This window comes from Schistocerca piceifrons, chromosome 9 (assembly GCF_021461385.2).
Source record: "Schistocerca piceifrons isolate TAMUIC-IGC-003096 chromosome 9, iqSchPice1.1, whole genome shotgun sequence".
In the NCBI taxonomy this organism is placed as follows: domain Eukaryota; kingdom Metazoa; phylum Arthropoda; class Insecta; order Orthoptera; family Acrididae; genus Schistocerca; species Schistocerca piceifrons.
The window spans coordinates 82,866,484-82,891,044 of record NC_060146.1 but is presented as its reverse complement, the minus strand read 5'-3'; the positions used below and the strand labels follow the sequence as shown (position 1 = coordinate 82,891,044).

The following is a 24,561-nucleotide window of genomic DNA, read 5'->3' as shown; positions in this document are numbered from 1 at the left end:
GAACAGAAAATGGAGGAATGTGATCAAGGTTGCTGTCAACTCATCGACTGCTCAGAGCTTGCGACCGACAGCATGGAATGGCATTCAGCCGAAGGCAGAAGATCCTGATCCATAGGTTGTTCTGGAGCAGCTCCTGCCACCAGCGATCGGCCGGTTGATCGGCCGCCAGCAGTGCGCCTCGGCGACACAGAAGACGGCAGAGGGCGATTTCCGCCACGTGGTGCTGTAGATGGAACACGCCTTTGCGGAGAAGGAGATGAACTGGGTTTCTTAGTAGCCTTCTTGGAAATATGATGTCTAGAAGGAGGTGGAACCGATGGTTGTGAAGTTGGGGTACGTAAAAAATCTTCACGAGTATGCTCTTTTTTCGAAATCTTGGTGTCTGACTTTTGGGCTCAAGAATTAGCAGAACCCTATGAAGGGTGAGCCATAGAGTGGGCAGGCGAAAGTGGTGAGGTTGAACGGGCGATCTTTGCGCTGGTCCATCTGACGACCGTGGCACTAAAGGTGAGGTCGCAAGACTGCGTGGCCGCCTCCTTTGTTGGCCGAGGAGAAGCAAGGACAGTGCTGTATTTTCCTGTCTGAGGCACGGTGGGCTGTCGACTGGCGAATAATTTTCGAGCAGCAAAGGTCGACACCTTTTCCTTCATTCTGATTTCCTGGATAAGCTTTTCGTCTTTAAAAACGGGGCAATCTCGAGAGGAAGCAGCGTGGTCTGTGGTGTCACTGCCATACACCACACTTGCTAGGTGGTAGCCTTTAAATCGGCCGCGGTCCGGTAGTATACGTCGGACCCGCGTGTCGCCATTGTCAGTGATTGCAGACCGAGCGCCACCACACGGCAGGTCTAGAGAGACTTCCTAGCACTCGCTCCAGTTGAACAGCCGACTTTGCTAGCGATGCTACACTGACAAATACGCTCTCATTTGCCAAGACGATAGTTAGCATAGCCTTCAGCTACGTCATTTGCTACGACCTAGCAAGGCGCCATTACCAGTTTATACTGAGATTATAATTCTGTGTCATCAAGAGCGATGTTCTACAATTATGGATTAAAGTTAAGTATTACAGCAACTGCGTCCGTTTTTCTAAGTTCTCATTTCCTTGTAATGTTCCAGACCTCACGCCAGCCTGCGTGAGCTTAACGTGTGCCTTTCGGCTACCGGTCATAGTGGATTGGCTGTCTGGCCAGTCCACTACATGGTCACCCATACAGTTGATGCAGCACGGGGATGGAGGTGGACAAGCACCCTCATGGGCATCCTTGCCACACGTAACACATTTGGCCGGATTGGAACAGGACTGGCTGGTGTGATTGAACCGCTGACACCGATAGCAACGCGTATGGTTTGGGACGTAAGGGCGAACGGAAATTATCTCATAGCCTGCTTTGATTTTCGATGGGAGTTGAACTTTGTCAAATGTCAAGAAGACAGTGCGGGTTGGAATGATGTTCGTGTCAACCCTTTTCATAACTCTATGAACAGCCGTTACGCCCTGGTCAGACAGGTAGTGCTGAATTTCTTCGTCAGACAATCCATCGAGGGAGCGTGTATAAACGACTCCACGCAAGGAATTTAAAGTGCGGTGCGCTTCAACCCAGACAGGGAAGGTGTGGAGCAGTGAAGTACGCAGCAGTTTTTGTGCCTGGAGGGCACTGACTGTTTCTAACAATTCCGTAATCTGGAACAAGACCTGCAATTGCGTCGACACCTTTCTGAATAATGAAAGGGTTGACCGTGGAGAAGTCGTGACCTTCGTCAGACCGAGAAACAACAAGGAACTGTGGCAACGATGGAAGAACTGTCTGTGGCTGGGACTCAGTGAACTTACGCTTGTGAGCAGACATAGTGAAAGGTGAGAAAACCGTTGCGGAAGAATCCCCCATGATTACCGGCGTCTCCGATGGCGCGCTCCTCCATTGTGGGGGCCCTCTCTGAGGGCACTCCCGCCTTAGGTGATTGTTCACACCTCAGGTCACACCTCCCGAGAAACGGACGGAGGGACCAATCGGCACTTTCGGAAGGTATCAGCTCGGGTAATCACCCCTCCCTGGGCCTGGCCATTACCAGGGGGTACGCACGTGTCCTACCTGTCTACGCGGGGCGGGGAATTACTCGTTACCCCGTCACCGGCTATGCACAAAAATGTGTGGGTCGGCCTTCAGACACGCACAGGGAGGAAGAAAGAGAAAGGGAAAAACAAAGAAAGGGAAAGGAAAGAAGAGAGGTCTCAAACGCCGCAGCGGAGAAAGGGTAAAGAGAAGAGGTAAGGAAAAGAGATGGACAAAGGATGGATGAAGACATACAAGCAGAGAAGGCGAAAAATGCGTTACATTTACGAGCGTCCGTCTCTGGACGTAGGCACAAACCCATACTCCCAGAGGGGGAGAAAGGGAAGGAAAGAGCAAGAGGTGAGGGGAGGGGGGCCGAAGATGGGGGAGAGGGAAGGATGCGGAAAAGTAAGGTATGCAGCCCGGAAAGGAAGGAGGGCCACATTAGCTCGGGGTCCCGTGCTCGCTACGCACGTATCCACAAAAGAGTTGTGGACCCCCCTGGGGTTACTGCAATAGTGAAGCTTGGTTATACATTCACTAACGAGAACAGATAACGATGGTGAAACTTAGGTCTCAAACTAACACGATAGCTAGTTCATCAGGCAACGAATCTGTTGGCTGAGACTTTAATAAATTCTGAGGTAGAAAATGTGCGCGGTAGCGATACTACAGTCGCAGCGACTAATGGTACTGTGTCGCAAGGGGTAGGCAATGATATGCCTAGGCCAGAAACCATACCAGACTCTGCATTTACGCAGGTTTCAGCAGAGCCAAACTTATTAAAATTGTTCAAAGCTATGCAAACTGACCTGCTGACACAGTTTGCAAATCAGATAATCACACAAATGGCTACATGCATGAGCAGTTTAGAAACTAACGTCAGTACACAGATGAGCAGTATAGTAACTGATGTAAAGTATCTTACAGAAATGCAAAACGACCTGACAACACAGATAACACAGTTAAAAGCCGAAGTGGCTGGTCAGGTGATTGAAGTAATACAGAAAGATATAAATAATATGAATCAGGACATTGACAGTTAGAAAGGAGTGGCCGAGCAGTTCTACGCCCTACAGTTTGGAACCGCGCGACCGCTACGGTCGCAGGTTCGAATTCTGCCTCGGGTATGGATGTGTGTGATGTCCTTAGGTTAGTTAGGTTTGTTCTAAGTTCTAGGGGACTGATGACCTCAGAAGTTAAGTCGCATAGTGCTCAGAGCCATTTGAAGCATTTGAACAATTAGAAACAATGGTAAAAGATGTTCCTGACCTGTGCACTTACAACAAACAACATTTAACACAAAAATGCAGCAAGCTGTCACTCAAGTTGAAGAGGTAACTATAAAACAGGAGCGGCAGTTTGATGAATTTTTGCATGAGAACGATATTCATATCTACCGCAATTTAGAAACAGAGTTACAGAAAGCTATAAATAACACAATGGAACTAGTTTATATTCAATAGAACAAATCTGTTACAAATTTACATCCGGACATAGAGCTAATTAAGTGGTTCAAATGGCTCTGAGCACTATGGGACTTAACTTCTTTGGTCATCAGTCCCCTAGAACTTAGAACTACTCAAACCTAACTAACCTAAGGACACCACACACATCCATGCCCGAGGCTGGATTCGAACCTGCGACCGTAGCGGTCGCGCGGTTCCAAACTGTAGCGCCTAGAACCGCTCGGCCACTCCGGCCGGCAGAGCAAATTAACAGGTAACTTCATGACATTAAGGTGCAACATAGGAACGCAGAAGAAGAGGAAGAACCTCAAAACATGCGCGCAGGTAAGGGCAACAGTGTACATAGTGACTATCTAGCACTAATGTTAATATGTATTCGTCTAACTAGGACGGGTATGGCAATTAACGACATCAGAATGTGAATACGAAACAGACACAGTAGGACCAACTTTGTCGGCTGTATTGTTCGAAGGGAGTCTTATAAAACATCGGCAGCTTCAGGTGTTTATCCCTGAACGCACGTCAGTACGTTCTGTTATTTTTATCAAGTATTTCAGGAATGTATTGCCCAAGGCACGGTCCGCACAGCTAAAGATTCAGTGTGTTACCGGATACATTCAAGGCGATGGTGCGCTGCGGGCGACCGAAATGTCTGAAACCTGCCAAACCTTAGAGAAATTAGTAAATCACTTAAAACTTCCGGGCTGATAGGCCGTGGTCGATGTATAAAACTCTCTCCTAACTTTTCGGCTCCGACTGCGAGAGACATCCTCCGAGGTAAAGCGGGGAATTTGAGGAAGCGCTGATCATATAGGCAGTGAAGAGGGCGCCACTATCGATCATGTGGCGCTGGCGGCGAGACTGTATCTGGTAATGCCAAAATTGTTGCATTGTATTGTATTGTATGAAACTGTGGACATAGAGAGGCTTCGTCCCCTCAGTAGCTTCAATGGTACACAGCCCCACAACAGGCTACAGCAGTCCACTCACCCCACCGCCGCCCCACACCGAGCCCGGGGTCATTGGGCGGTTCGGCCCCCAGTGGACCCCTCCCACCCCCCGGGAACGTCTTACACCAGACGAGTGTAACCCCAAAGTTTGCGTGGTAGAGCAATGATGGTGTACGGGTACGTGGAGAACGTGTTTGCGCAGCAATCGCTGACATAGTGTAACTGAGGCGGAGTAAGGGGAACCAGTCCACATTCACCGAGGCATATGGAAAACCGTCTTAAAAACCATCCACAGACTAGCCGGCACACCGGACCTCGACACTAATCCGCCGGGCGGATTCGTGCCGTGATAGTGTCGCGCAACCATGACCACACAATAACACCACCGCCTCCGAATTTTACTGTTGGCACTACACACGCTGGCATCTGACGTTCACCTAGCATTCGCCATACCCACACCCTGTCATAGGATCGCCACACTGTGTACCGTGATTCGTTACTCCACACAACGTTTTCCCACTGTCCAATAGTCCAATGTTTACGCTCCTTACACCAAGCGATGCGTCGTACTATCACACCGGAAACAGTGGACGTAGGGACGTTTAGGAGTGTGGGAATCTCGCGTACAGACGTAAGACACAAGTGACACAAAAATCACGTGACCACTTCCGAAGTCCGTGAGTTCTGCGGAGCGCCTCATTCTGCTCTCTCACGATGTCTAATGTCTACTGAGATCGCTGATATAGAGTACCTGGCAGTAGGTGGCTGCACAATGCACCTATTCTGAAAAACGTATGTTTTTGAGGGTGTCCGGATACTTTTGATCACATAGTGTATGACGCTGGTCTCGCTGGCTTTTATTTCGTGATTACCTTCGTGGTAAATGTGTTCCGCTACTGCCGATTTATCTGTGTTACCCAGGTGGTAATTCCTCTTACGTTCAACAAGACGGATGTTAACACTTCTCTTTGTGGTATCAATATAAACCTGTCCACAACTACAAGTAATTTTACATACCCCAGGTGTAGCCAAAGGATGTCATGCATTTTTTGCCGATCTTAAATATTCTTTTATTTTCCTGGTGGGTCTGAAAATAGTTTCCATCTCACGCTTGCTTAACACTTTCCCAATGCGATCTGTGACCTTACTAATGATCCGGAGAAAAACCTTGCCCTTGGGCGGCTCTTGTTCGTCGTTGCTCCTGATTCTCTGCCTAGAGCGAATTCCTCGATCTATGTACTTACTAGAATAGCCATTCTTCATTTACATAAACAGGATCACAAATTATGTACGCCCTGTCTGCCAAAGTTTTCATTACACCACTTTTTTGTTTAGGATGGTGGTTTGAATCTCTATGCAGATAACGATCAGTAAATGTGGCCCTTCTATACACCTTATGGCCCAACGTTCCGTCCCGGCTTTTAGTCGCAGACCCATCGACAAAATTCAGTTGCTCATTACTCTCCGTCTCCATAGTAAATTGGATTTTCGGATGAATGCTGTTTAGATGTATGAGGAAGGCATCCAACTCCTCTGCTCCGTGTGACCGTCTTAGGAAAGTGTCATCGACATGGCGATACCATCTGGCTCGTCTCTTACTGGCAGTCTGCAACACCCGTTGCTCAGAAGTCTCCACAAACAAGTTATCTACTGCAGGACTAAGAGCAGCCGGCCGGAATGGCCGAGCGGTTCTAGGCGCTACAGTGTGGAACGGCGCGACCGCTGCGGTAGCAGGTTCGAATCCTGCCTCGGGCATGGTTGTGTGTGATGTCCTTAGGCTAGTTAGGTTTAAGTAATTCTAAGTTCTAGGGGACTGATGACCTCAGAAGTTAAGTCCAATAGTGCTCAGAGCCATTTGAACCATTTTGGCTGAGAGGACTGCCCATAATCACTCCATCCATATAGTATTGAAAGCAGGTTGTGGTGAGGCAGTGTCGGAATAATGACAATATCGGTAGGAAAAATATCCGCTATGCACGAGATAGCTTCGTTTACCCGAATCATGGTAAACAGCGACACAATATCAAAACTAACGAGGATATCAGCGGTTCCCACGCACGTTCTCTTTAACTTGTCAATGAAATGAGCTGAATTTTTGATATGACTGCGAGTCCTGTCAACATCAGGTTGCAGCAATGAGGCAAGGTGTCTAACTCTTGGGCGAGACCGGCTACAGCGGTCGTGTAGAACGTAACAGGAATTGCCGCCTGGGTCACACGAATAGATCGACCGTAACAGAACATGTTTACCACGAAGTTAATCATGAAAAATTCAGCGAGACGAGCGTCATACATGAAACGTCGCATTATTATGCGCGCTTGTATAGAGATGCTGTCATGATTGATAAAGACAGTAATAATTTTAACAGGAAAGAGGAAGGTGTTAAACTGGATAAAATTTCGATGTCAGTGTTGCAACGGAAGCGTGACGATAGATTACTTTCAATCGAGAATGTTGACATTATCAGAGACAGTCACATAACCGACGCTACGTGATGGACAGTGGAGCACTCTTCACGCTACCAGCGCTTCCTCGAATTCTCTTTGCAGTTCGCCGCTTTTCCACGGGAGATGTCTCCCGCAGTTTGAGACGAAACGTCAGAGGAGAGTTTTATACATCGACCAAGGCCTATTAGCCTGGAAGTTTTAAATGGAGTGTATAACCTACTCTGTCACAAACGTACTCCACAAGCATCAATTCGTTTGGGGCACACTATGTCCAAAAAATTAAGCTGACTTGCGTGCTCCGTATGTCATATGAACATCAACATCTCGTTACACTCTTACTTCACTTTCTGCCTCCCAGACGCCCATATTTAATGTTACTCGCACCCTCCCACGCGCAGTATCTCTAATCCTGCTGAACCACCTCCATATTATAAACATATTCAAATTTTGGCCCATATTCTGTCATTTCTCGCAGGTGCGTACTATTGTGGCCACAATTCGCAACATCTGATAGTTAGACTTTCCTCCGACAGCAGATGATTAACGGTACAGTCTACACACCCAGGCGAACCGTGTCCGCCAGCAAGATCTATCAGTGGAGAGCAGAAGTCGCTAGCAGCGTAGAACTATGTTTCACGTCACGCATCACGTGGAACATAGATATTGTGGAACTTAGTGTCACTTCACATTAGAATATACGGCTGCACCAAAAAGTAGTGGCACACCTAGCATTACACAAAAACAAATAAAGGTGATGCCAAGACATTGTTATATTTATTTAAATTTACAGCAGAAAACATAAGGTTTCTCTACCATAATTGGCTTCTTAGAACAAAATCATTAGTTTACAAACATGGATCAGTTGCTCTACACATCAAAAAAGTGTTGGCACACGAACACAAAAATGAAGCTAAAGTCTCTACAATTCACGCAACTCAATTCTAGTAGCCTGTGTGCATAGCGTCTGCATTGATAAGTCTGTAGACGACGTGACATGGAGTGAACCAAGTTGGGGGTAATACCTAGTGAGATCTTGGACCATTCTTCTAACAACACCGTCTGAAACTCCCGCTTTCTTGTAGAACCACGTTTTTGAACTTTTGTATCCAACTGTGCCCAAAGACGCCCTGTTGGATTAACATCAAGAATCTGGAGTAAAGTGGAAAGCCTTCTTGAGCTTTATATAGTAACCGCTCTCGATTTCTCAGAACAGTACGTAATTGCCAAGTCACCAACATCAAAAGCTACCATGCATCCCCAAAGCATTATGCTTCCTCCCACATATTTTACTGTAGGTAGGGCATGTTGTGACTGGAGCTCTGTATTTGGTTTGAGCCATACTTTTCCCTTTCCCTCAGATCTATACAAGTTAAGCTTGGAATCGTCAGAAAATAGCACAGCACTCTTAATTCATTCGATTTATTGACAAACTCTTTGGCGAACTACAAGAGTTTTCTTCGGTTTACTTCCGAAATAAATGGCTTCTTTCTGCAAGATCTGTCGTGAATATCAGTTGCGTTCCAAACATTCCTTATAGTTTTAGCACTGATGTGTTTGTTAGATGTGACTGGATATCCCATACAAACCACCCTGCACTTTTAAACGACTCTTTTTGTGCAAGGCGAAGAGTCCTTCGACACACACCCCCCCCCCCCCCCCCCGCACCCACCGCACGCCCCGCACCCCCCGCCCCCCCCCCCGCAACCCCCGCCCCCCCGTCCTCCCACGGGTAAGGACTCATGGACTTCCGGATCTGCCTCTATTGTCTGTCACAAGTTGCAACATGGTCGCGAATAAAACAGTGACCCTAACATAGAAGAAATTTCCTTTACTTCACGTCTATGGCCACGAGATTTCTGTCCTCAGACTACTGGTTTCGGTCTATTATGGCCATGTTCAGATCTGTTTTAAAAGCTTGTACTAATGTACTGGAGCCGTAGTGGCATCGTCAAAGTTAAACAAAACGTCAGCACCAGCATCGTCAAATATATATTTGTATACATATTTGACGATGCTGGTGATGGTAACAAAACGTCAACACCAGCATCTTCAAATATATATTTATATATATTTGACGATGCTGGTGATGTGTTTAACATCTGACGATGCCACTATCGCTCCAGCATATTAGTACAGATGTTCATTATAGGCCGAAATCGGAAGTCTGATGACAAAAAGTTTGTGACCATAGACGTGATGTAAAGGACTTTTATTTTATTGTCTGTTGTGCCAGTCTTGAGACTTCTTAATGCTGTGTAGTTAACAGACAGTTCTTTACCAATCCCACCGTAGCTTTTACGCTGCGAATGCAATAAAACCGTCTTCTTGTCGAACGACGCGGGGTGCTTCTTCCCCCTCTGACTCATCGTGACAACTGAATGCCCCGTACCCTGCCCCTCAGGCAAGCGACTGATCTCTTTGTCAGCTCTGACTTCGCTGTCTGTGAAGTACAATAACAAACGTCGTACAGTCTACCAAAACTTCTCTGAGCACGAGAAAGCCCTAATTTAATTTTGTCTGCGGTCTTGGAAAATATTTTAATACACAAATTTTTTCCTTTATCGAGTCAGGGTTGATGGTATGTGTATTGTGTTCCTAGTATTTATACACTGTGTATTAGGCGCGAAAAAGTGTCTGTGCCAATACTTTTTGATGCCACTGTAAGCCGCGATGCATGGCTTAATCCTCAGAGAAAGTAGGCGTGCCGTTGGCCAAGGGTGCACGCAGTTTGATCTACGCTGTTTCTTCTAACTCAGGGGAAAACGGGGAGGTGGGGCCGGAACATAACGGGACTGTGCTATTCTATAGACTGGAGAGTTCCGCAATCTACACTGGTGACGTGTAGCTATTTTTCTAAACGAAAGGTAAGGTGCGATACCCATTTTGAGCTAGTTTTAAGTCCGATGCGTAAGTGAATGGTTATCCCTTACGTTCCTTGCCGTGTTTTTTTAACTTGTAGTGAATTTAAACGCAAGACAAACGGTTTATTCTTAATTTTAGGACCTTAATTGATATGTTATTTGAAAGTGCATGTAAGTTAGTTACATATACATTTCAATCTGTCAGTTACCATCCACCATAAAAGGTATTAACATGGAACGTGCTCTCGGGGAGGAATGGGACAGTGATCCGTTCTGCCCCTTCACTTTTTGATGCAAGTAGATTCCAAACTGTGTATATCCTTTTTATCCTTTTTTTATTCCCTGTTTATTCCCTTTTCCAGATGGTGCGAACATTAGGAAGACCGATAACAATTGCATGTTAAATCAATGGCAATAGCACTGAAACGCCCGCTAAACCCAATGGGCAGAACAGGTGATTAGGATTGTGGAAAGGGCCAAGTAAGTTTGGGGTCAGTTTCACCTTAAAATTGTAATTTATGGTAATTTAATAACACATTTACAACCAAAGCGGCACACAGCCGAACTTTTACAACTACGAGTTTCAAACTCCAAATCTTTCACTGCTGAAGGCCTCCAAACAAGAACTCGTAAAAATCAACAAGGTAAATTTCAAATGACTGGAAACACGCATTTACAATTACATATAAAATAATTAAAATATATAGAAATCACAGCTAGGCTGAAAGCCTCAAGGCAAGGGTGGATAGACAAACATAAAAAAGATGCAATACAGATGGCTGAAGGCCCACAATAAAATATTTTAGATTTTAAAATAAATTACCATAACCTTTCAAAGGCAGAAGGCCACAATGTTTAAGCTTGAAACGCAATTTTAAGAGTAAGGTTCCAAGCCGCAATGTTTAAGCTTGAAAGGTAATTCTAAGAATAAAGTTCCAAGGCTGAAGGGCCACAATTAATTTTCCAAAATTTAAAAAAAAAATATAATGGTAAACCTTAAGTTTTAAGTAGCTGAAACAGCACTACAAGAAAAGACAACACAACGGCAATAACCACTCAGCAAATATCCACTTGCCGGAATTCAAACTTACCTACATAGAACACAGTAAAACCAAGAATTTTTTTTAATCATTGGCTATGATAGATTATAAGCAGACAAACACCGGTGAGAGAGCCAGTAAAGACAACAGCATTCAGAAACCTCCAGGGGTCGGTCACCCTCGTTCACTTAGGTGAGACAGGTGGTGAGCCCAATTATTCTTGATCCGTCGGAACCCAACCAAGGGACAGCCACGGACCGACCGACAAACGACTTGCTTGCCACCAAACGGTACATGTGAATTCAAACAGAAAATGTTACGGGCGTGAGTATCCACACTCAAAAATGTATATGTATTAAGCTGTCAAAACTACACACCGTGGTGGACAGCGACAACAGGTGAGGGAAGGACACTGCCTGAAATTACGTTAATAACCAGGGCAGGTAACCGGAACACTAATGGCCACAAGGCAGAAAATTCCGCTGGTGCACTTGAATTGTAGTAAACTAATATAGTTAATTCCACCGCACCCACTGGCTAAGCGACATCCCTGCACCAGGAAAGTTCCACAAGATGGTAACTGAAGGAGCCCAGAAGCGCTCAGAGAACCAGTTACACGTCGCCCGATGAGACGACCGCCCTCTCAGAGCCAATACGCCGACACCATTTAAATTAACTTGTCAATCAAAGTCACAGAAACTGCACACACAACCTGACAAACACTTGCACGTAGACCTGAACGATACCCAACAGTAACTAAGCACGCACGAAGACAAATCGGGAGTTGACACACACACACGCACACACACACACACGCACGCACACACACACACACACACACACACACACACACACACACAGCCGACTCATGAACGATCGGAGAGCCAAAAGCGTCGTCTGGTATGGCGACCGACCGACGATCCACCAAGACCGTGGCCTGGCTCAAGTGATGCGTGGCGGCAATGGTGGGGCGAGCCATGTCAACGCAGACCTCACTGCTGCTCCAACCCGACTCCACTATTGCCGCATTGCAACTCCCCGACTGGCAGTTCCGGACTGCGCTCCAGACGCGTTCCAACTGACTGGTAGACCCGAACTCGCGTCCCGAACTGCTTACGACAGACAACGACTGGTAAGTAATAGCAGTCGAGCAAAGATACTACGACGAGAGGGGATATATCGATACGCGCTGCTAACGCCGCTCACCGTCAGGCAAAGCAGCAACTCAGTGACAGTAGTGATTTAAATTAACGTAGTGAGGTGGAAGTGCGTTAAAAACAGGGTGTAAAATACATGATGGCGGGAACACGAGCCACGCATGGCTCAGGCACTTTCAGCTGTTCAGAGACGGGAGTTCTGAAAATATCTAACAAGTTCAACGTACCCAAATCAGCGACGGAAAGATACCTTCGTAAAACTAAGGATAGTTCCAACTGAAGAGTTGAGAAATCAGACGGGGAAATCTAAAAACATGTTCATTGCAGAACGAATAGACGAGCTGATACGATATATGAGTCAAAGGAGACCAGATTTTTTAATCCAACTATGAAACATGTGCTTGTCATATGATTACCCTGTGACCTAGAAGAAAGACTTGTCTTACCATACAGATTTCACAAAGAAAGTAATCTATTTGGGCAGAACTGGATTAAAGAATGTATTAAAAGGTATCCTACGTTCATAAGACAGAAAAATTTCTGGCGCACGGTAACTTGGTTTTAAAGGGGGGTAGGACGTCAAACGGGCCGACTTGGAGCAGGAGAGGCACCACAGGACATTTTAATTTCCACTGTCTATACTTTTACAAGTAAATTCATAAAACTTTGTCAGCAGGACGAGGAAGGATTCGGGATTCAAACTCTTAGCGGCGGAAGTTCAAAAACAAACAAAATAAATTTTTTACATGTGAAATTTCATCATTTTTTCACTTACTATTGGCTGCATTTGTTGCTATAGGTACACGTTTCTTCATAAGTAAGAGATACTGTTCGATGAATTTTGCACAGCACACAAACCATACTTACAGGTGCCTGAAACTCTAGAATCTATTTAAATTATGAAAAAATGAATGAGCTGTTACGTTTTAAACTTTATGTTTAGAAAAAAATCAAATTTTGTAGTTAATTATCTCAATTTTTACCACAGTTTTTAATAGATTTGGAAAATTCTAGAGTTTCATACACCTGTAAGTATGGTTTGTATGCTGTGCGAAATTCATCAAAGAATCTCTCTTACTTGTGAAGAAAAATGTACCTATAGCAACAAATGTAGCGAATAGAAAGTGAAAAAATGACGAAATTTCACATGTAAAAACTTTATTTTGTTATGTTTTTGAACTTCCACTGCTATGAGTGTGAATTCCGAATCCTTCCTGGTCATGCTGACAAAGTTTTATGAATTTACTTGTAAAAGTATAGACAGTGGAAATTAAAATGTCCTGTGGTGCCTCTCCTGCTCCAAGTGGGCCCGTTTGACGCCCTCCCCCCCCCCCCCTCCCCCCTTAGGTATTGGAAATAACTATACATTTTTGAAAATGACAGTAAAATACTGCCTTATTGTTAAGACTCAATATTATTTAGTGCAAATTGTCCCTTAAACAACTTTATATCTTAGTTTGTAAGATGATATTCCTAATAATTTCAACGTTTACGCAATAATTTTCCGAAAAATTACCTTATCTATTCTTCTTCGTGGGTGGTCCAACTTTCCTGAATGCAACCTCCAGGTGTGACAGTTCATATGTAGGACTTTAGCGTCACACATTACACTCAGGAGACAACAATCACGAGACTCCTCCTAACACTGTGGCGGACCTCCTTTTGCCCCCCGTAGTACAGCCTCGACAAGACGTTGGAAGTTTCCTTCAGATATATTGAGCCGTCCTGCCTCTTTAGCCGTCCATAACTGCTAAAGTGTCGGCAGTGCAGGATTCTGTGCACGAACTAACCTCTCGATTATGTCCCATAAATATTCTATGAGATTCATGTCGGCGGGATCCGGGTGGGCAAGTAATTCGCTCGATTTGTCCAGAATGTTTTTCAAACCAATCGCGCACAATTGTTGCCCGGTGATACGGTGCATTGTCATCCACGAAAATTCCATAGTTGTTTGGGAACATGAAGTTCATGAATGGCTGCAAATGGTCTCCAGGTAGCCGAAGGTAACCATTTCCAGTCAATGATCGGTTCCGTTGGACCGGAGGACCTAGTCTGTTTCATGAGGACACAGCCAACACCATTATGAAGCCACCAGCAACTTGCAATGTGCCTTGTTGACAACTTGAGTCCTGCGTCAAACTCGAATCCTACCATCAGCTCTTACCAACTGCCCAGGACACGGTTTTCCATTCGTCTAGGGTCATTACGAGAGCAAGAGACGCGCTGCAGGAGAGGTCGTTCTGTCTGCAAAGGCACTTGTTTCAGTCGTCCGCTGCCACAGCCCATTAACACCAAACATCGCCGCACTGTCCCAACGGATACGTTCGTTGTACGTCCCACACTGATTTCTGCGGTTATTTCACGCAGAGTTGCCTGTCTGTTAGCACTGACAACTCTATGCAAACGCCGCTGCTGTCGGTCGTTAAGTCAAGGCCGTCGCTCACTGCGTTGTCCTTGGTGAGAAGCAATGCCTCAAATTTGTAAAAATGGTTTAAATGGCTCTGAGCACTATGGGACTTAACATCTATGGTCATCAGTCCCCTAGAACTTAGAACTACTTAAACCTAACTAACCTAAGGACATCACACAACACCCAGCCATCACGAGGCAGAGAAAATCCCTGACCCCGCCGGGAATCGAACCCGGGAACCCGGGCGTGGGAAGCGAGAACGCTACCGCACGACCACGAGATGCGGGCTCTCAAATTTGTATTCTCGGCACACTCTTGACACTGTGGAATTCTGAATTTTGGATTCTCTAATGATTTCGGGAATAGAATGTCCCATGCGTCTAGCTGCAGCTACCGTTCCGCATTCGATGTCTGTTCATTCGCGTCGTTCGGCCATAATTACGTCGGAAACCTTTTCACGTGGATCACCTGAGTACCAATGACAGCTGCGCCAATGCACTTCCGTTTTTTAGCAGCGTATCCGATACCAGCGCCATCTGTATATGTCCGTATCGGTATCCCGTGAGTTTCTTCACCTCAGTGCATATGTGCTGTGCGAGCTGAAATTACAGCTCGTGATCTAGGGGTTAGTCTCATTCCCTAAAGATCACGGGTCTTGAGTTCGATTTCCTATTTGTGTCGGAGATTTTCTTTGCTCGGGGATCAGATGTTTGCCTCGTCCGAATCATCTGATCTCATCTTCATCGACTCACCGCCCAAGTGGCAACTGGTGCACAAACGATCCCAGGTCGGGTTTCTCGCCACTTATACTGTACCGTCATTTCACTTTCATTATTTACGTTCATAGTTCGCTAAGTGTGTTGGCAGCTGCACGCCTGCAGGCAGTATCAATGCAGACGGACATGTTTCTGTTTCTGTGTTGTTTGCTTTGAATACCACTAAATTACAGGCCAATACCATAAACGTCCATATGCAGCATGATTTTGGAACATTATGAATTGCCTCGAAGGCAACGGTCTATTGACACACAATCAACACAAATTTAGAAAAGGTTGTTCTTGTGAAAAAAAAAACATGCTTTTTACTCACAGGAAGTGTTGAGTGCCATCGACAAGGGTTTTCATTCCGTATTGCTGGGTTTCGATATGGCTTTTGACACTATACCCAATATGCAATTTGTAATCAAATTGCGTGCTTATGGAATATTGGCTCAATTATGTGATTTTCCTATCAGAGAGGCTACAGTTCATAGTAACTGATGGAAAGTCATCGAGTAAAACAGAAGCGATTTCTGGCATCCCCTGAAGATAGTGTTACAGGTTTTCTGCTGTTCCTTGCCTATATAAACGATTTAGGAGACAATCTGAGCAGCCGTGTTAGCTTGTTTGCAGCTGATGCAGTCGTGTATGGATTAGTAAAGTCACCAGAAGATCAAAACAAATTGCAAAATTATCTATAAAAAATATTCGTGTGGTGCGAAAACTGGCAATTGACGCTAACTAATGAAAGGTGTGAAGTCGACCGATGAGTGCCAAAAGGAATCCATTAAACTACGGTAACACGATAAGTCAGTGAAATCTAAAGGCCGTAAATTTGACTAAACTGCTAGGAATTACAATTACTCATAGCTTAAATTGGATAGAATACATTGAAAATGTTGTGGGGAAGGCGAAGCAAACACTGCGTTTTGTCGGCAGAACACTTAGAAGATGCTATACGAGGTGCATTCAAGATCTAAGGCCTCCGATTTTTTTTCTAATTAACTACTCACCCGAAATCGATGTAACTGGCGTTACTTCTCGACGTAATCGCCCTGCAGACGCACACATTTTTCACAACGCTGACGCCACGATTCCATGGCAGCGGCGAAGGCTTCTTTAGGAGTCTGTTTTGACCACTGGAAAATCGCTGAGGCAATAGCAGCACGGCTGATGAATGTGCGGCCACGAAGAGTGTCTTTCATTGTTGGAAAAAGCCAAAAGTCACTAGGAGCCAGTTCAGGTGAGTAGGGAGCATGAGGAATCACTTCAAACTTATCACAAAGAAACTGTTGCGTAACGTTAGCTCGATGTGCGGGTGCGTTGTCTTGGTGAAACAGCACACGCGCAGCCCTTCCCGGACGTTTTTGTTGCAGTGCAGGAAGGAATTTGTTCCTCAAAACATTTTCGTAGGATGCACCTGTTATCGTAGTGCCCTTTGGAACGCAATGGATATGGATTACGCCCTCGCTGTCCCAGAACATGGACACCATCATTTTTTCAGCACTGGCGGTTACCCGAATTTTTTTTGGTGGCGGTGAATCTGTGTGCTTCATTGAGCTCATTGGCGCTTTGTATCTGGATAGAAAACTGGCATCCACGTCTCATCCATTGTCACAACCGACGAAAAGAAAGTTCCATTCATGCTGTCCTTGCGCGTCAACATTGCTCGGCAACATGCCACACGGTCAGCCGTGTGGTCGTCCGTCAGCATTCGTGGCACCCACCTGGATGACACTTTTCGCATTTTCAGGTCGTCATGCAGGATTGTGTGCACAGAACCCACAGAAATGCCAACTCTGGAGGCGATCCGTTCAACAGTCATTCGGCGATCCCCCAAAACAATTCTCTCCACTTTCTCGATCATGTCGTCAGACCGGCTTGTGCGAGCCCGAGGTTGTTTCGGTTTGTTGTCACACAGTGTTCTGCCTTCATTAAACTGTCGCACCCACGAACGCACTTTCGACACATCCATAACTACATCACCACATGTCTCCTTCAACTGTCGATGAATTTCAATTGGTTTCACACCACCTAAATTCAGAAAACGAATGATTGCACGCTGTTCAAGTAAGGAAAACGTCGCCATTTTAAGTATTTAAAACAGTTCTCATTCTCGCCGCTGGCGGTAAAATTCCATCAGCCATACGGTGCTGCCATCTCTGGGACGTATTGACAATGAACGCAGCCTCATTTTAAAACAATGCACATGTTTCTATCTCTTTCCAGTCCGGAGAAAAAAATCGGAGGCCTTAGAACTTGAATGCACCTCATAGATCTACTAAAAGGAGTGCCTACACTACCTTGTCCGTCCTCTTTTGGAGTACTGCTGCGCAGTGTGGAATCCTTAGCAGATAGGATTAAGGGAGTACATTGAGAAAGTTCAAATAAGGGCAGCTAATTTTGTGTTATCACGAAATTGGGGAGAGTTTGTCATTGATATGATAGAGGATTTGGGGTGGGCATCACTAAAACAAAAGCGTTTCTCCTTGCAGCGGGATCTTCAAACAAAATTTGAATCACCAGCGATCTCCCTCCGAATGCGAAAACATTTTGTGGACGTCGACCTAGATAGGCAGAAACTATCATCATAATAAAATAAAGCACTCCGTCTTCAGGCCACAAGTGGCCCATCGGGACCATCCGACTGCCGTGTCATCCTCAGGTGAGGATGCGGATAGGAGGGGCGTGTGGTCAGCACACCGCTCTCCCGGTCGTTAAGATGGTTTTCTTTGACCGGAGCCGCTACTATTCGGTCGAGTAGCTCCTCAATTGGCATCTCGAGGCTGAGTGCACCCCGAAAAATGGCAACAGCGCATGGCGGCCTTGATGGCCACCCATCCAAGTGCCGGCCACGCCCGACAGCGCTTAACTTCGGTGATCTCACGGGAACCGGTGAATCCACTGCGGCAAGGCCGTTGCCTATAATAAAATAAGGGAAATAAAAATTCGCGCGGAAAGATATAGGTGGTAGTTTTTTCCCGCGCACTGTTAGAGATGGAATAACAGAGAATTACTGCGAAGGTGCTTCGTTGAACCCTCTGCCAGGCAGTTAAGTGTGATTCGCAGAGTATCCACGTAAGTGTAGATGCAGAAGATTGGTTTGATGCAGGTCTCCACGCTAATTCAAACCTCTTCGTGTCTGTGTGATTACCACAAACAGCCTATATCCATCGGAATCCGCTTACCGTTCTCGTACCTTGCTCTCTAACTTCTACTGCTCCTCAACCCCCCCCCCCCCCCGCCCCCCTCTCACCACACACTTCACTCCAATACCAAACTGACAATCACTTGTTGCCTCAGAATGTGTCCCATAACCGATTGCTTCCCCAAGTTGTGCCATAAATTTGTCTCTCTCCGATTCTCTTCAGTACCTGTTCATCAGGTTTTCTGATCTCCAGCATTCTTCTGTAACACCACACTACAAAAGCTTCTGTGTCGTCTTGTCTGAACTGTTTACCGCCCACGTCTCACTTCTGTACCAGACTACACTCCTGGCAAGTTCCTTCAGAATAGACTTCTTAACACTTAAATTGATAGCAGGAATGCTTTTCCTGCCATCGCCAATTTGCATTTGATACATTCTATACTTTGAGCATCATCAGTTATTTTGCTGTGCAGATAGCAACACTCATCTGTTTCTCCAGTGTCTCACTTCTCAAGTCAGTCCCCTCAGTATCGTCTGATTTAATGCGACTACATTCCGTTGTTCTTGTTAAGCTCAGTGTACGTTGGGATACATTTATTTTATCTTTTGTTAGATGTTTTCGTTAAATAGCTGAATAAATTGTAATTAGGAATAGTATAATTAAGCAGAATAGAAAAGATAAAGTCAAAGAGCTGTTCATTAGGCGGACAATGTCCTAATGTAATGTCATTGCGTTGTTCGGTTGTTAAAACAAGTCGTTTGTGTTCCGTTCTGCTGTTCGGTCGTGCGCGTATTTGAAAGGAATTAATTCGGGGACTAGAATAAACTTTCACATAATAGTTACAATTCGATGTTCCGACAAAAGGGGTTAACGTCAGTGTTAATTTGAATTGTGGGCGACAGGATTAGTTTTAACAGATACGTGAAAACAGACGTAACGAAAGTTGTTCGCGTATCATCCTTGAACGTGACTTTTTATTTGATTAACGATTGCGGCTCATTAAAAGCTATTATCTCATGATTAGGATCAATCCCTCTTTCCTCCTAGATATTGATCATTCATTAACATTTACGTCATAAGAAAAAGGATTATTAATAAAAGTGATGTTAAATGACAATTACGCGTTATTCCGTTAGTGTGGAACCGACGTAATATCTCTGAAATGACTGTGATATATAATTTGTGTTGAATACTGAACTGAGGTAGCAAGAAAATTGAAATTAGTGTGTCTGCTTGGATTCCTCGCTGCTTGCTTTGTGTGCAGAATAAGTAACACCGGCGGTAGGCCGCTAAGACTGAGACTAGAGAAGCATAAGCGTTTAAGGTTTCTTTTCTCTAAAATGGCAAAATAGGTACGAACTTTAACTCAATAGTCGACATTATGTATTGCAAAGACATTAGCATTTCATACTTATTTTGACGACGCGTTGTTAAACAAAGGAACGTTGAGTCTCTGTGTGAGTAATAAAATTAAATCGAAAAGCATAATTAATAACGGCGAACTCCGCTTTAACAAATTGTATTGCGTGTTGTCATCGGGCAATAGCTGCTCAACTCTGGAGACATGTGTGGTAAAATTAGAAGTCGGACATATAAAACAAACTTAAAAATCCATTCAAGCTACAGTGGAGTCGGCGCAACACGACGTGGGCAGTTATAAGTGTCATGGGCGTAAGTCCTTACTTCTTATACCTGAACTTTGTCTTTCCGTGTATCTGCTTGGATTCCTCGCTGCTTGCTTAGTGTGCAGAATAAGTAACACCGGCGGTGGGTTGCTAAAATGTCTCACTCGTTTCTGAACTGTAGCTTCGACTCTTATAACTGCACAAGCTGTAAATAGCCTTTTGCTTCCTCTATTTTGTCCCCCTTGGTTCGTACTAGTGCATCCAAAAACGCTAGACCAGGAGAGGCATGTGAGTTCTCCTATCCCTCGCGGTCCCGTCTTCTGCCTACGAGTAGAAGCCTTGCCCTCGCTCCGTATCTGTAAGTGCGTGCTGTTGTCACAGCGTCACTTCGTGCAAGTAGCACCACAGAGCAACTGCTGCTACCAACAGACGTGCGTCGCTGGTGCCAGGTGACACATAACGCAGCTCGCTCGCTCGTGTCCAGCGGTGGAGTTCTTGCTGCTGCTTCTCAGAGTTCGGCGACCGGGAGCTGCAGCAATATTATGCTATTTGACTAACGGATTCGGATTTTTTTTCCATTTATATCTACTGAAAACTGGACGAAGTAAGTATAAAAAGTGGAGGGGATATGTAAGTTACTTGCCCCTCTATCCAGTACTTTCTCTGCTCCTAAAGTTTCTCTTGGAACGCTTTGCTGTACAAATAAAAATAGATTACAAGAATTCGTATTTTGTGTTGGATTAATATTACTTGAATTGTAAGGGGTTGTGCCTATGGACAGCTATACTGTTCCTCTAAGTTGAATCCTTTAAAGGAATATAAAAGAGACATTTTCTCCACTCTTACATGTAGCTCTTTTCCTTCTATTTGTAATTAATATTGTATGCAGTATAAATAATTTATGAGAATTTATGAGGATCAGATACAACCTGTTGTTTACCCTGTATTATACAAAAACCAGCGTACAGTAGCTGTCAATGTTTAGAAAGTTTATACAATTTTTAACTCATTTACTAAACTAATACATTAAAATGGTTGATTTCATAAATATTTTCATCATCTAAATGATTTTTAATAGTTCTTCACTTTTATTAATCTTACTTAAAATTCATTGTAAATAATTTCTGTTATTTTTCCTTCATCCCAGTGTTTGTCTTGATCTGAGGGAAGTTCCTTGCCTTTCTTGCAGCAATATGTCCCTAACAGTTTTCCTGCCCATTCGCTCATAGGACAATTTGATTTGGTTGATGAGGTTTCTTGAACTTAATCTGTTGTGATCACCTTCCTGCGTTGAAGTCAGGTACTTTATATGTCTCTGCTTCTGATATGTTTGAGGATTCTCTTTTATGTTTTCTTTGATTTCCAGATAGGTTCCTCGAGAAACAGGTCTTTCTTTTTAAGTAAAAATATTTCAGATTCTTTCAATTTATTCAAACAGTTCCGTATCTGGCTGCTACTTATATGGTTTTTCTACAACTTTGTGGCCAATTTGTTTTCTTCGAATATTGTTTCAGATCCTTCAATAGGCGTTTCTTGGTCAACCAGTTTATTCGTAAAGACATGAGCAGCTGTTCATCTTCGCTACTGTGAAACACATCTGTTCTACTGCAGTTCTTTGCTATTACAAACAAACTACAAAATCCAGTAAACAAATGAGGACACATTCCCTCGTTATTGTACACCGGTACAGGATGCAGTAAACATCTCTTTGCGTTCTTACTGTAAACCGTATTCACAGTTCTCGGTGAGTGCAGCGTATACATTACACTAAGGTGACGAAAGTCACGAGATAGCGATAAGCACGTATACAGAGGGCAGTAGTATCGCGTACACAGGGTATAAAAGGGCGGCACATAGGCGGAGCTCACATTTTTGCTCAGTTGATTCATGCGAAAAGATTTTCGAAGTGTATATTGCCGCAAGACGGGAATTAACTGACTTTGAACCTGGGATGGTAGTCCGAGATAGACGCGTCGAACATTCCGTTTAGGAAATCGCTGGGGAATCCAATTTTCAGAGATCAACAGTGTCAAGATTGTGCCAAGAATACCAAATTTCAGGCATTACTTCTTATCACCGACAATGAAGATGTAAAGCACGAACGAGGGCGGCGGGGTTTGCGTACAGTTGGCAATGCTAACAGACAAGCAACATAGCGTGAAATAAACGCTGAAAACAATAACGTACGACGAGCGTAAGAGTTTGGCGAAATTGGCGTTGTGGGCTATGGCAGCAGACGACTGACGTGAGTACCTTTACTAACAGCACGACATCACCTGCAGCGACATTCAATTACTCGTGACCTAGACGACTGGAAAACTGTGCCCTGGCCATATGAGTTGGTAAGAGCTGATGGTAGGGTTCAAGTGTGGTGCATTCCCCACAAAGCCGTGGACTCTAGTTTTCAAAATGGCACTGTGCAAGATAGTGGTGGCTCCATAATGGTGTGGGCAATGTTTACAAGGAATCGACTGGGTCCTTTGGTCCAACTGAACCGAACACTGATTGAAAATAGTTATCTTCGGCAACCTGGACACATTTTGCAGCCACCCATGGGCTCCATGTTCCCAAACAACGATGAATTTTTTATGATGCAATGCGCCATGTCACTGGCCCCAGCTGATCGCGATTGTTCTCAAAAACAGCGGATATTTTGGCCACCCAATTCGACCGACATGAATCCTATCAAACATTTATGGGACATAATCGAGAGGTCAGTTCGTGCACAAAATCCTACAATGGCGACACTATCGGAATTTCGGACGTCAGTATGGGCAGCACAGTTCAATATTTCTGCAACAGGCTCACAACAACTTGTAAAGTCTATGCACTATGCCGGACAAAAGAATGTCCGGCACAATATTAGGAGGTACCCCATGATTTTTCTCATCTCAGAGTACTTGTAATGCTACCACTTTGCGTTTTGATAAGTTTGTGAATTTCTTTTACATTTTAATCTTCTCATTTGCCTATTATTACAAATGGGAAATGGCAGGAATGATCTAAACATGAACCTTGTTATGTCCGCCACAGACGGCCCCTGCCAGACAGACTACACTCAAGACACCCCTGTGTACCACATTACATACACATACACTTGCAGGCGCAATCAAGAGGAAAACAATTCTTCAAAACAAACAGAACTTGCTAGAGACTAATGCGAACCTTTTTCTGCAGAGGTCGCCTCACAGATACAAGGAAATTAGGAGTACTCCGCCGGCCTCGGTCGGCTTTATAAGGCCAGCGCAGCAGCAGTACAGCCAGTTCCTCGCCGAGCTAGGACCAGCTCCGACGGATGTCACCGATGCTCTTGATGAATGGTCGTCTACAGGTTCCTGTTTTTGTGTGTATATAGTGATTGTTCGAGTAGTTCAGTTTCAGTAAACGACATTATACTGAGTGTTCTACAATACTGAGTATTGTACTACAGACCTCATATCCTCTACGCTGAAAAGTATCCAGAATACACAGACCATGGCTCTGTAGCTCCAATAGTACCCAGTCATGCCAGAACTGGAACCATTCGAGAAACGAGTATAGCAATGAGGGGTTCGTCATTCTCTAGCCTGGATTATCCTTCATCAACGCTTCATACATCCATATCATACACAGTGTCCTAGTCCTTCAACCACAAGATCAGACTGCCAAAATGCAATACAGACTCTGACTGTTGCAAAGGCTTGGCGAAGATCCACTTATTATAACAAAGATACTGTTCACAGGCAAGACTGGTTTCACGCGAGATGGGATTCTCAATTTTCATAACCAAGATGTGTGGGCTGATGCAAATCCATACGCAATTGAGAAACCAACCCATCAACGCCAATTTTCTATTAGCTAATGTATGGGCAAGAATTTTTTGCCCTTGATGAACAGGACCGCCTAGACACACACATTAAAAAACGTTTTGCACCATCGAGAGTTCCTGAATTTGTACAGAAAATTGGAATGCAGATCAACATAAACATAATTTCCGTCCTTTCTATTGCTCATGAAAACAACGCATTGTATGTTGTACCACCATACAGCGAGACCTTCAGAGGTGGTCGTCCAGACTGCTGTACGCACCGGTACCTCTAACACCCAGTATCACGTCCTCTTGCAATGATGCATGCCTGTATTCGTCGTAGCATACTATCCACAAGTTCATCAAGGAACTTTTGGTCCAGATTGACCCACTCCTCAACTGCGATTAGGCGTAGATCCCTCAGAGTGGTTGGTGGGTCACCTCGTCCACAAATAGCCCTTTTCAGTCTAGCCAAGGCATGTTCGATAGCGTTCATATGTGGAGAACATGCTGGTCACTCTAGTCGCCGATGTACTTATCCCATCATTTACAAGATGTGCACGATGGGGGCGTCAAGCGTCGTCCATGAAGAAGAATGCCTCGCCAATATGCTGCCGAAATGGTTGCACTATCGGTCACAGCATGGAATTCACTATCGTACAGCTGTTACGGTGCGTTCCATGACCACCACCGGCTTCCGTCGGCCCCACACAATGCCACCCCAAAGCAGCAGGGAACCTCCACCTTGCTGCACCTGCTGGACAGTGTGTCTAAGGCGTTCATCCTAACCGGGTTGCCTCCAAACACGGCTCCGACAATTGTCTGGTTGAAGGCATATGCGACACTCATCGGTGA

The 24,561-nt window shown here is 44.8% G+C and overlaps 1 pseudogene; it reads right to left on the bottom strand.

The window, feature by feature from the left end:
* Positions 1-17,950: 17,950 nt before the first annotated feature.
* LOC124717601 lies at positions 17,951-18,068 on the bottom strand (annotated as a pseudogene).
* Between the last annotated feature and the right edge of the window lie 6,493 nt (positions 18,069-24,561).